Here is a 13,884-nt window from a genome sequence, read left to right on the forward strand (position 1 = left end):
ACCAGCGGAGTGATACAGCTGCTGTTATCAGGCCTGCAGGTTTGTCCCTGTGCTGTTCTGTCTTTTGGTGGACAAACTTTTTTTTTACTGGCACACATAGTTTGTGGGGCATCTTAGTGCGACACCTAATTGTTCTCTCATTTTAGTTGTAGTAATATTTTTAAATTCTTATACAAAATGAAAAAAAAAAAAAAACGGCAGGTGTATCGGCTGCATTTTTAGATAAATAGTTGTATATGTTTACAAAATGTACAATTTATATTTGCATTTCAAGTTATAAAAATATACTGTGGTGTTTTTTTTTTACAGTAAAAACATACTACTAGGATTTTACGTTCTTTGTGTGGTTTCAGATCAGTAATACTAATGCAGTATGTCAGTGAAAAAAACAACTAAATTCAGTTGAGCTGAAAAGAATGACACCAAACAAGGCAAGGGGAACAAAATAAAATGAAACAATCTGAGGGTGAAATACAAACGTAAACTCAAAAGGAGTCAAAAATGGCCGATTGTATTTCAGACCTCAGTGGGTTCATCCAACAAATCATGAAAAATTAGGTTTAAATTGTTGTTCATGACAGTGCAGATTTCTGACATTTTGTGTCATTTAAGCTGTAACAATGTGACTGTTTTCTAACAGTGTGTCTGGATTTTATACTTGTTGGGCTACATATTTATTTATTATACAGGCTATACAGAAACTCACATGTTTTATGTAACTAAAGTGTGTAATTATGTGGGCTACAGACAATAATTAAGTTCTAGACTATATTTATATGAAAAACGTGTATACTTACTGCATTTGAATTATTCTAACCATATGTAACCACCTGCATATGTGTTTGAAAAATAAGAAGGCTTCGATTTTGCCACCCTATTTGATTTCTTTGCCACCCTAAGAAAATTTCTCTAGATCCGCCCCTGAACAGTGAACAAATTTCAGTGTACATACCTGTAATTTTGACCTAAACAAAACAACTGACTTAGTTTTTCAAAATGTTTTCTCCATAGCAGAAATCACATCACTGTGACAGAGACTACTTACAGTCCCTTGTAGCCTCACCATGGTCGGAGGGGAAGATTTGCCAGCCTGTGGAAACACAGGGAAGAAAATTATGAACAAACCAAATGCAGATTTCATCATGACAACTTGACTCAAACTATCTGCTTGTATAAATCTGTGTTGAAAGATTTAATCTTGGTTGTGTGGCATCAACAATCACGTCATCTGTCACTGATCACATTATAAATTGTCCAAAACTGTGCATTCATGAAAAAAGGCATAATATGAAGTCACCTCTGTCTTCTCTGTGCTAGGCGTCCCTTTAGTTGTTTCTGGAGATGCAGAACGTGAGGACGATGATGATGATGTTGATGGGGACGACTTCATCTTGACTAGCTCAGCCAGCAGGGCAGGAGCCAAAGTTTTGACGACAGTCTCCAGGTCAGACTGGTTTGATAAGGACTGGAGAGCTAAAAGACCACAGGTGCAAAAGAGATTCACACTTTGGTGGGTGCCAAGTCTCGAAAATCATCTACCGTTTCTGAAAGTTTTATAATAGTAGAAAAAACTATGCTGACATTTCTGGTGGCACTGGTCTTTATTTATCCTTTACATTAGTAAAGTTAAGGTTGTGAGGGGGGAGGAGAACTTTGATCTTAGAAAAACTAATGAGTACATACAAAAAAATAAAACATGAAGCAATTTTCAAACCTGATGTTTCCAGCAGTTTCTTTGCCAAGATCTTTGAGCTGCTTGACTTCTTTCGCCTCGGAGATGACCTCTCAGTCGACGATCGCCTCTCCCAGCTTTTCCTCGGTGATGAACGTTTCTCATCTCTTCTTCTCAGTGAGGATCGTCTCTCGCGGCACCTTGAGCGTGATCGATATCGTGAAGAGGAAGGACGGTCATACCACGAGGAGTCAGAATGAGACCGGGACCTGAAAAAAGTATGGATCAAAGAACTTAATAACTCAGAAACATCTCAAAGCACACACCCAGCATGGATACAAAAGGTAAATGCTGTCCACCAATTAAGTTTTTTCAAGTTGATATTTTTATATATATGTTATATTTCACCCTTTAACAATCCACTGGAGAGCTAAATCTTCTTGATTGATCCTAGTTCTCAAAATGTTTGTTGGACAGACCTGCGATTGCGTCTGGACCTGTACAGAGATCGTGATTGGCTTCTGTGTCTCTCCCTTCGGCGGCTGCGTAATTGAGAACAGGAATGACTGTTCCTCCTATTCTGCAAGTCACGGAGAATACACAGTGCTGGTCCTGCTGGATCTCAGCTCTGCTTTTGACACTGTAGATCACAGTATCATGATAAACAGACTCGAGAACTTGTTTGGGATTACTGGTGTTGTTTTAAAATGGTTTATATCATATCTGTCTGAGAGATCTTTTACTGTTTGCATGAATCATGTCACATCAGAATCAACAGTTTTGCCGTGTGGGGTACCTCAGGGATCTGTCCTGGGTCCAATTCTCTTTTTACTTTATGTATTTCCCCTAGGCCAGATTATTAATTGCTATAAATATATCTCCTATCATCTCTATGCTGACGACATCCAACTATACTGTTCCTTCAAAATGTCTGAGTTTTATAAATTGTCTAATTTAAGTAATTGTCTGACAGAAATCAACAAATGGTTATATGACAATTTTCTCCAACTAAACTCTGATAAAACAGAAACTCTAATTACTGCTCCAGACCACATGGTCCCAGAAATTAGACAGCATATCAGCTTCTTAGACCCTTACGTAAAATCAAGCCTTAGAAATCTCGGTGTCTTATTTGACAGCTCGATGTCGCTCGAGCAGCATTCTAAGCAGCTGGTCCGAAACTGTTTTTATCATTTACGGAATATTTCTAAACTCAGACTAATGGTATCAAAGCTTGAACTTGAGATGATTATTCATGCTTTTATTTCTTCTCGTTTAGACTATTGTAATGGCCTTTTTACTTGTTTTAACAAATCAGCCTTAAATCGTCTTCAGACTGTGCAGAATGCTGCAGCACGTCTCTTAACAGGCACCAAGAGAAGATCGCATATCACTCCAGTCTTGGCCTCCCTTCACTGGTTGCCTGTAAATTTTAGGTTTCAGTTTAAAATTTTAGTTCTAACCTTTAGGGCCCTGCATGGTCAGGCTCCTCAATATTTATCTGACCTGCTGAAATCACATACATCTTCTCGGGCTTTAAGGTCATTAGATCAGAGACTGTTGGTGGTACCACGCACTCGTTTTAAAACTCGTGGTGATCGGGCCTTTCAGACTGTGGCACCACGGTTGTGGAATTCTCTCCCACTGTCTCTTCGCTGCACGGACTCCATTGATTGTTTTAAGAAACAGCTGAAGACATTTTTATTTAGAAAAGCATTTGATTAATTTCTTCTTATGCTGTTTTTATAGTTTTATTGTTTTACATTGTTTTATTTACTGTTATATTGTTTTATATTCCCATTTTCTGTGTTGTAAAGCACTTTGTGATTTTTATCTGTGAAAAGCGCTATATAAATAAATTTTACTTACTTACGGTGGCGACGTGGGCTGCCGGAGCGGGAATGGCTGCTTCGCCTGTCCCTGCTACGCTCCGAGTCACGATGAGTGCGGGGTCTGCGAGAGCGGGAAAGCCTTCTTCGCCTGTCGCTGCTTTGCTCCGAGTCACGATGACTGCGGGGGCTGCAGGAACGGGAACGACTCTCATGTCTGGTTTTCTTCTGGGAAGTCTCAGCAGACGTTGCGGGAGAGGGCTTGGCACCTGACGCACTAACAAGTGCATTAAAAAGAAAAGCACAGTTAAATGAAAGAAAATGAAAGGCTCCAATGCTGGCATGTTTTTTTATTCGCCAAATGACTTCAAATGAAGATATTTACCCTCGCGGTGATGCTATTTCACCGTTCCACTCTGGGTATCTGTGGAAAAACACAGGTACATTTTTGTCAGATGTTGCCAGGTAGAATGTCCTTAAAAATATATTATTGTTCATTAATTCAAAAACTTAGAAATGTATTCAGCCTTTTAACAATAAATCATTAAGGTGCTTTACAGGAACGCAACAAATATGACAAAGAAAAATGAAAAAATACAAATGAACAGTTCTTAGGAAGCTATCCTAGCATTACAACCCCGACATCATTTCGGCACAACCATGGTTGCGCTGCCCCAAAGATATCGGTTCATAATCACGAAGTACAGAGAAGAAAGACTGACTGCTTTCGCAGAAGTTTGCAGTTCTCGATGTGAAGGCTGGTATTCTGGTGGGAGACCCAATCCTAGTGGTCACAACAAAAAACAAACATTTAGACCAGATTCATTATTATCAGGAGCAATGTTTGTCATTGACATCACTTGCTGATAAAAAGGTCACTAAACTTTGCAGTGGCCTTAAAAAAAATCTTAAAATATTAACAGTTAGTCCTTCACTGAACGGAGAAGCATTATAACATTAGCCAGGAGCCTGGATTGCACTTAGAAACCTTCATGGGCCAAAAACAAAACAGGAACAAATAAGCATGACACATTATACCTCTCCTGGGATACAATTTTAAAGATGAAATTATTTAGTATATATGGAAAACACAAGTCAAACATCTGACTACAAACAACCAAAACAAAAGGGTCATCTTAGGCTCTGGATTCTGGACTCTCAGGCTTAGGGGTGGGTTTTTATAATCGATTCATCGATTAAAATCGATTCTGGCTTGGATAACGTAAAATCGATTCATTAAAATCCTGAATCGATTTTTTAATATAAATTTATTTTGCCCAAAATGCCAGAATCTCAGGTGACATCTCACAAAATTTCAAGAACCACCAAACAGTTAAGACAGTAAATGAGAGCAGGAACACGGCTTCTGCACATAGACTTAAACACACAGCGCGACCCGCGGATCAGAATCAGTGAGATGTCGCCTTTCTCACGGTCGGGGCTGAAAGCCGACAGCTCGCTGATTCTGATCTGTCGGCGGGTCCGCGCTGTGTGTTCACGCCCTTTATGCGCTGATTCTAAAGCTGTTAGTTTGATCTCTCTCCAAACAATATTGACCGAACCAGCAGCAAAAGAAGATCCAAACGCTTCACATAAACATCATCATGAATTCACTCTGACTTTTACTGTTTTGCTTCCACCGCGATGCACAGCTCTCTCTCCCTCTCTCTGTACTTCAAGAACAGTTTCCCTTTCTTCATTATTCGCTTGCTTGTTACGCACAAGTCTACTGTTGCTTACAGCGCTGTCGGCCGCTGTTTTTTTCCCTTTTACATTCTTCCGAAAAGAAAACCTCATTTCTGCTGTTCAATACTGAACAAATTTAAACTTTTAAAAATTATTCAAAATGTAAAACGCTTAACCGTGTCTCTAATAAAACCGCTGTAACGTCAGAGGTGATGTTCATATGTTGATTAATGGTTTTCTTTCATTTTTGATGTACTGCAGAACATTTTTATAAAATCCCAGGCCAGGAAAATCACCTTCATGTTTTTCTGTGTTTTATCTTCAGCTACTTTGACACAAAAGCATCTGCTGTGACGCTTACACCTGTGATAAAGTCTTGCGTGTGTCAGCTTCCTTTTGATTGATACAAAAATATGTAAATGTACTGATCTGAATTATAATATTTCTGACTGTCAAAATTTCCCAGATTTAAATCGAATCGAATTAAATCGAATCGTGGATCGAATCGATTCGGGACCTTGTGAATCGGAATTGAATCGATTCTAGAAATCAGTGACGATACCCAGCCCTACTCAGGCTCTTCTTATGGCATCAAAATTTCCCAAGGTTCCAAGAAGGTCGTCTCAGGAGAGGCCAAGTTTGGATTAGGACAAAATGCACCACCTATGTTGATCACAGTTAGAGTAGCGACAGGAAGATGATGTTGAAATAGGCCAGAAGAGGAAGGCGCTGTTTCTTTGACGAGGAGCCCAAATGTGAAATTTGGTGCAGCAAAGGAAGGCACATCCATAAAGAGAGATTCAACAATCAGTCAAATTAAAGCTGGTGCTTGTGTAGCTCATGACTGGGCGCTGCGCCCAGGGTGCTTATGTTTGTGGTAGTAAAAGTCTTGTGACACCGAAACACTAACTTAAAGTATGAGCAAAGAAAATTAGTATAACACAAAAACAAGGTGCCTACTGATATAAAATAAAGGACCAAACACACTATTGTTCACTCTAGTGACAAAAGACAAAAAGGGGAACTTTTACATTCAGCAACAGTTCCAGGAAAAGCAAAGCTGAATGAGCACTGTGGAACAGTAGCCCAAGGACAGAGACAAATGAAAAAACAGCCATCTTCCAACATTTTCTGATGCACAGGTTCTTCATGCTTGCAGATTCTTCCTCATCACGTCATCTGAGGCCTTGGCTCCATTGTTAGCAAATGCCTTGAATGTCTTCGCATGGGTTTACATCAAGTCAAAAGACATTAAATCTATCAATTGCAAGTACAGACCACTGAAGTTTCTGAAGGTCTCTTTGAAGTAGTTTTTTAAATTACAACATCTGGTAGACATATAGTTAAGTTTAGTCTGGACTGTAATCCTTCAAAAGTTCTGTTACAGAATACTGAATTGCAGAAATATGGGAAAATGTGTCCAAATGTTTGCAGTCCAAGTTGGTAGTCTTCCTACAGTCATCATTATGCAGTAATAGTGAATAAAACAAACCAAATAAACTTTAAAGTAGCATCCATGAAGCTTTTTCAAAACCAAAATCCTATAATGGCATTCAAAGACAAATAATTAAAAACAATCCCAAAACAAAACAAAAAACATTGCGTTTCAAATAAATAAAAACTGACTGAAAGCAAAAACATCGAACAATCTTCGACTTACCTTCATCTGATTACATTCCTTGTTACATAGAGAGCAGGTATGCGGAAAGACCCTAGGTGAAGTGGCAGTGTAGTCTTGCATCTGGGCCAGCACTGGGATATCCTCTGTCACTTGTAAGGTAAAAGGCAGGTTGTCAGGAGTGATCTGATCTTCAGAGTATGAGATTGGATGTTCCAGGTCCTCTTTTTCAAGTCCAAATTGCATAAGGATGTTCACAGCTGTTTCTGAAGTAGACTCTGCAGAGCCCACAGGTTTGGACTTCTTTATGTCCTCTTCCATTGAAGTCTTACTCTCTTCTGGCCTGCAGCTCATTGGCATAGTTAGCAGTGATGGGATTGTTCCTCCAGATTTTGCAGGAGACGCAGATGAAACTCCAGAAGAGCTAAAGCTGGACCCAGGCCCAAGATGAGGAGGTGTCTTATGAGAGTCTCTCTCTGCCTGCATACTCGACTGTCCATAGCGCCCCTGGGCTGAACTTTGTTTCCCAGAGGCATAGGGGTTATATAAGGGATGGGACATGGTGTTAGCAACCTTCAGAAGGTTTAGTAGACTGATGGCTGCAGCTGTCAGGAAAGGGGGGTGTTGTAGATATAAATGGGGCGCGTGTATTGGTTCGGCCACCAATAGCAATGGCGTTATTTATCTGTGTCAACGCAAGGCGGGCTTTCAGCTGAGCCAGCCGCAAGCATGCAGCTTGCTGTCCGATCAGTAAAGAGCTCCCTGGGAGCCTACCATGTAGGGGGCTCTGTTTGTACCCTGGTGCAGGAGAAGGGGTGTAACGCTTCGATGGCAATGGAAAGCTGGAAAGTTAAAAATAAAGAAAACAAAGAAAACAGGTTAATGAGTTGTACTGGGCCTCAGAATCTTGGAAAGATGAAATCCACACAGATGGACCTGGACTGGTGCAAACTGCCATAAGTCATGAACACATCCTCCTACCCCCTAAACATGATCGCAACAAGCAGGATTCACTGCACTGTTAATGTTAGCTATGTTATATTGCTGCCTCTGTTCGGTGGTGTCGAGCCAAACGGACTTTAACGTGTGTTTGAACGAGCTGACGGTTCACTCGTTAAGCTGAAAGAAAGATGCTTTAATCACAGCAGTCACACATGTGTCCACTGTACCATCTGGGAACTCTTCTTGTGTAGCACTCGTAATAACACAAACACTAAATCCTCCTTCTCTGGTGCTGTTGTGTAGCAGTGTGTACACCTGAGACTGTCACCTGTCTGTCTGTCCTGCACTCTCTCTCTGTTTCTTTCTCTCTGATTGTGGAATAAAAGTATGAACATGTGTTTATAAGTTACACTTGTGTCTGAATCCTGCAGCTTATCACACATTTCATTTCCATGTGTGACACCTGCAAGTGTCCAGAGTGAGGACAGACTGAGGGACCCACTGCTGCACATCATCTGTGAGGCTTTGCACCCCTGATGATCCACCAGGACAAACTCAGCAGTGTGTGAGGAAGAGGAGGAGGAAGAGCCAGCAGCAGCTGACAGATGGAGAGAATAGACAGACTGTTCCCTGTTTGTGAAGGACTGCTAGGAAAGTTTAACATAACTGTCTGTGCTGAATCAGTCTTATTAGGTAATGTTCAAATAATGTTATCATCCCAGTGTTTCCAGTGTGAGAGAAAGTACTCAGGGCCTTCAAGTTACACACTATGAAAGGCAGCAACAAGTTCAATGTTCAGAAACCTAAAGTCTGTATCAGCAGCAGAATGGAGCTAAAAATAAATGTTTGTTTCAGTTCTATGAAGCTTTGAGTATTTTGGATCAGTAGCACTGCTGTGTTTGTTGCATCATATTGCTGTAATTGTTTATATGCTTTATATATTCTGAGCTAAGTTGATCTATAGTGTTACATCATATTCTATAAGGATGTTATGTGTTTGTAGACTTTCTGCCCAGTTTGACCCATTTAGCAGACGTCAGCCTGTTTAAGGCTCTGATATCTATTCTGTGTGACTTAAAGCAGTTATGACATGGTCTGATTTTCTCACCCAATAAAGGAATATTTCATGTATCAGTCTACTCTTCATTCTATCAGACACAGTTACCACAGCTCGCACATTTTCTTTTTACACATATATGTAAGCATTGAGCCAAATTTAGTAATGCCAGCATATTAAACGAACAATATTTGTCTTTTCTATATGATACATCTATATACACACTGTCAAACATACTTGTCTTTGAGTGAAGATTTAAGGAGATAGGAAATATAAATAATTGTAACTTGAATCTTATGGCGTTATTTTTGTGCCACTATTCTGAGCGCAAGTAAAAAGAATTTGAGCATAGTGGCACTAAAATAACGCCATAGAATCTTTACTGAAGCTCAGTATTTGACACAGAGTTCGAACTCACTGCTGTGATAACTAATAATGATTAAGATAATAACTATCATATTGGCCATATTATATTTACATTACCAAAGTAAGATGACTTTAGTCTCATGAGCAACATGAGCTAATTGTTATTTACTAGCTAATCTTAAAATGACTGTTCAGTACAAAAATGAAGCCCAACAATCATGTTTTACAGTCGTGTGGTCTCAGCCTCAGATACTTATCACATCACACAAAGCTCATGTAGAAACAAATGAACAAAATATGTTCTACTCCGTTTCTGTCAAACAAAGCTGTATGAAACGTTTCCCGCTTTTAGTATAACGGTTGATAGGCAACCTGGGCAGCGCGAGGGAGGCTAGACCGTCCCATTTCACAAGCCTACAAGCCTGTTTTTGTTTTCTTTACAACAACTCGGTGTACATACCGTGCTTTATATGTGTGTAATCCCTTTGTTCTGGTGTGCTCAAATGTATACTCGCAAAAAACTTCTTGCAATCTACAACTTTGCTAACGGAAAGTAAACGCTAAACGGTAGCCAGGTGACCCAGCGCAACGATTTCCGTTTCAATGGGCTGCCTTCAAAATAAAAGCACGAACGGAAACGGCAAATTTCAAGATACTGTAGTAATTCCACTAAAGCATATTATTAATGTTTTGCTTTTATTCCACTTGTTTTGTAGTGTATTGCATTTATAAAATGAGGTTGCTGTTGTAAAATGTGTGACTTTGGGATATCCTTTAAGTGTGTGAGCTCTCATAAAAAGAAAAAAGAAATTTGTGGGATTAAAATATAATTACATTTTATCATAAGAATCAAGAATCGCACTAACTGTGACATAAAAAATGTGGCATTTTACCCAGCTAACTATTTTAATTGGAATTATGTTTTGTAAAATATATTTTTTGTTTTTATTTTTTGTTTTTGAAGGCTCTGATAGGATGAATTTCTTAGACAACCAAGAAATTGAGGCACTAGTAGCTAACACTGTATTTTAAGCGAAAGCATAATTCTGGCAACCACTACCAATCAGCAATCAGAAAACAAAAATAAAAATAATGATGAGGAAAATGCAAATAGTTCGTCCAATCTGGGAATCACATCAGCTTTAAGTAAATCATGCTAGCTCACTGCATGTGACAATCCCACCACCTCCTAACAAGATTATGTTGCTGTCATTAGAAGGACCACATTGTGTGATTATTTCATCAAGTGTCTGAATAAAATTTGACCAACTAATTTAGTTTGTGTGGCTATTTCTGTGTGTATAGATTAATAAAATGATTAGGTTCCATTCAGTAATCCAAATCAAGTGAGTAAACTTTGGAAATAAATCAGGAGAGGATACATACACATAATTCGGTAGTAGAACGACTTTTAGCAGCTATATCTTGAAGTAATCATTTTCTGTATGGCTTTATCATCTCACATAACTGTGGAGGACATTAGGCCCCTCTTTTAACAAAAGAAACTGTTTATTGGGCTTGATTGCTATTTAAAAGTCGGTGCTATAGTTCGGATATTTTTTCTTTTCTTGTTGCATTACACAGTTTTACTAAAGTAAATGACTCATTGTCTTGATACATGCTCAATCATCCAGGTAAGTACACTGAAAAAAAGGGATTGGCCAGCTCTTGGATTTACGTAAGCATCTTGCGTGTATTTAACACAATTGCCTCATGCTTTAAAGTTAAGTGTAACTACATAGTGTAGAAACTACATGACATGCAGAGAGGCTAGATTAAATTGTTTATATCATGTTCAAGTGAAGTAAGTCAATAATATATCAATGTTAAATCCCACGACCACGACACTGCACGGGTTTCAGACTCGCGCTCTTTAGATCGTGGTTTCAGGAAGGCATCCATCTCAGTCAAGTCGAGCAGCCACCTCTACTGTTTTTTACCAAAAAAAGTAAGTTGGGTGGTTGTTACATTAAAAAAGTCTAACTTGTAATTTGAACACAATAATTTCATGTTTCTATGAACGTAATTAAATCATGAAGAATCTGTACGAAATTCAACAACTTAATTTGTTCTTGTTGAGATGAGCTGATACAATCTAGTGAGAGTGGTTAGTTGCTGAACTCATGAAATTCACAAGATCACACAAGATTTCAAACTGCAGGAGTTATAAGAGGCACTACACACGCACCACGTGCATGCTATTGCTATTGCTATTTATTGTGTATTATTACAAAACAAAACAATTCTGCATCAAATACAGGAAATCATAGCTTTCCTACATTTCCTAGATTGTTGGCATGGTGGTTAGTGCTGTTGCAAATGGTTGTTTGTTTCTATGTGATAGACTGGTCAGCTGTCCAGGGTGTACCGTGCCTTGTAACCTATCACTTCAGGGTTATTTCCCAGCCCTCCTGCAACCAGGATAAAGATAGAAGGATGGTAGTTGTTGAAGACCCATTCAATTTTTATGGTAACCAGGATCTAGACTTTGTTGAACATTATGTAATATGAAGACAGCATGTAGTATTTAAGTGACCAAGTAGTATTGGGGAAAAAGTTATTGAATACTGTTGAAATAAAATGACAAAATTGTGAAGGATTGAAATATTCCAAGAGCTCAACTTACTTCATCTGAACATGTTTCAATCGCATTTTATGAACACAAAATGCACAGGTTTATTGAATATGAAAAAGTTGTGTTGATTTAACTCAGTTGTTTAAGTTTCTGGTTTGTAAAAATGCTGCAGCTTCAGTGGTGTGGAACTGGTTTAGCTTTCGTCCGTCAGATACACAACAAAGCACAATTTTTGGTAGCGCATGCTAGCAGGCCGTCGTTATTACCGTGTTGTATGGAAAATACGGCACACATAAAATCAACCCTTTGAATTTTCTGAAACTCGACAGAGCCCCTTATAATCCCGTGCGCCTTATGTATGAACTCTGGTTGTGTTTACTGACCTCGAAACGGTTTTATGTGCACGGCGACTTTGCTAAGCTACAAAGCCGCACCGCTCGATGGATTGTCGGAGCATTACGGCTATCGTAGGCAGGCGCCTCGCGGAGTGATACGTACTGCACCTCAACATGATATTACCGTATTGTGTGTGTATAACCTCTTTTTAAGTTTTGTGGATATTATACATGGTTATGCTGAGGATATGTCTCGCAGTTTCCACTGGAAATGCCTTTTGGTTAAACTGTCAGCGAGGAATTTGCACTGTTACATTTTTATATAACTTTAATGGACATAAAAAAACAGCTGCTTGTTTAAGTGAAAATACATTGATGGGGTTTTTTGCACTAATAAAGTTGTGGAGTTGTAAAGTATTTTGTCTAGTGTCAGTTATATCGTCAGTTATATCGTTATCGCAACTTTTCAAATGTATATCGTGATGAATATTTTTGGTCATATCGCCCTGCTCTATTTCCAGGTCATTCTGAAGCAGCTGGTTGATGCTGCGAAGCACCTGGAGGATAAACACATCTTTCACCGGGACATCAAGAGTGAGAACATTCTAATTGAGACCGGCTCAGATGTACCGCGTGTTCGTATCATCGACTTTGGACTCAGCTGCTTTTTTAAGGAGCGGTCGCAGTACCGCCTCTTCTATGGTAACATATTCTGCTCTTGCTCTTCACAGATGTCACAGTTTTCGCCTTTTGTTTTAGAAGAAATTGCAATTGTGTCTGTTTATTAGGTACAGAAATTTACTCCCCTCCTGAGTGGTACGGGCGCAGTTGCTACAGGTATGGACCCACCACGGTATGGCAAATGGGAGTGGTTCTGTACGAAGCGCTTCATGCGGGGGACTTTGACACCACGAGCTTCCTCAAAAAGCGCCTGAAATTCAAAAGACATCTGTCCAAAAGTAAGAAAACGTCACACTTCAAGACTGACTGATGGCTTGGACCACTGGAACTATCATCTTCATGTTTTTTCTCTTTCCTTTCTTTCCAGACTGCCGGGATTTCTTGGACGCGTGTTTAACCAAAGTCCCGGAGACGCGGCCGACGCTGGAGGACCTACAGCATCACACTTGGCTGAGATAAGCCTATCACACACACACAAACACACACAATTCAGACGTTATCATTTATGTGTGATGTATGAATTACCTTTCTTTTTTTCAGGAAATAATTTTTTTAATTGGCCCACTTTAAATTTCAGTGTTTTGGAATTCCTGTAACCCCCCCAGCCATCCCAGGAAAGGGGATCTCTCTTTGAATGGGCTTTCCCGAGGTTTCTTCCCGTCAATCTGGCCCCCCCAGGGGAGTTTTTCCTCGTCTTCATAGAGAGCTTGGGCTGGCTCAGGAGCTCCATCAAAACTGTCTTTATTTAATTACTCAAATGTAATCATATACTTTAAAGTAATCAAATAAAAAACAGTAAAAATCTGAAGACTTGAAGTAAACTTCCATTAAAATAAAACTTGTTTAATTCATCTTTGCTGAGGATACTGTGTTATTACTATTTCAAGGATTATGTCAGAACCGGTGCCATTATGGCACCGGATACTGGTACCCATCCCTACCCATCACTAGGGAACAGAACAAACCAGACATCAATTACAACAAAAATGACACTGACCCAGCCAGCATGACTCGTCTGCCTTCAGAAATGTTTAGCAATATTACAAACTGGGTGATATGCCTTAAAGTAGCTTGTCATGTGTTCAGCATTGTCACAGGCTACATTTTAATTAAAACCACAATC

The 13,884-nt window shown here is 39.4% G+C and overlaps 2 long non-coding RNA genes across 3 annotated transcripts; one reads left to right on the top strand and one right to left on the bottom strand.

Moving 5' to 3' along the window:
* Positions 1 to 1,044: 1,044 nt before the first annotated feature.
* LOC145428694 (uncharacterized) lies at positions 1,045 to 1,876 on the bottom strand. The gene is made up of 3 exons (XR_013909011.1): positions 1,715 to 1,876; positions 1,298 to 1,473; positions 1,045 to 1,090 (listed from the first exon to the last, which is right to left on the bottom strand). It is a non-coding gene; the product is annotated as an uncharacterized LOC145428694 (long non-coding RNA).
* Positions 1,083 to 12,819, top strand: LOC145428692 (uncharacterized). 2 transcript variants are annotated; one of them, XR_013909010.1, is made up of 3 exons: positions 1,083 to 1,510; positions 1,851 to 2,016; positions 12,602 to 12,819. It is a non-coding gene; the product is annotated as an uncharacterized LOC145428692 (long non-coding RNA). The 2 variants fall into 2 exon arrangements; XR_013909008.1 differs by lacking the exon at positions 12,602 to 12,819 and adding an exon at positions 2,150 to 2,517.
* Positions 12,820 to 13,884: the final 1,065 nt, after the last annotated feature.

Source organism: Astatotilapia calliptera, chromosome 1, assembly GCF_964374335.1.
Source record: "Astatotilapia calliptera chromosome 1, fAstCal68.1, whole genome shotgun sequence".
In the NCBI taxonomy this organism is placed as follows: domain Eukaryota; kingdom Metazoa; phylum Chordata; class Actinopteri; order Cichliformes; family Cichlidae; genus Astatotilapia; species Astatotilapia calliptera.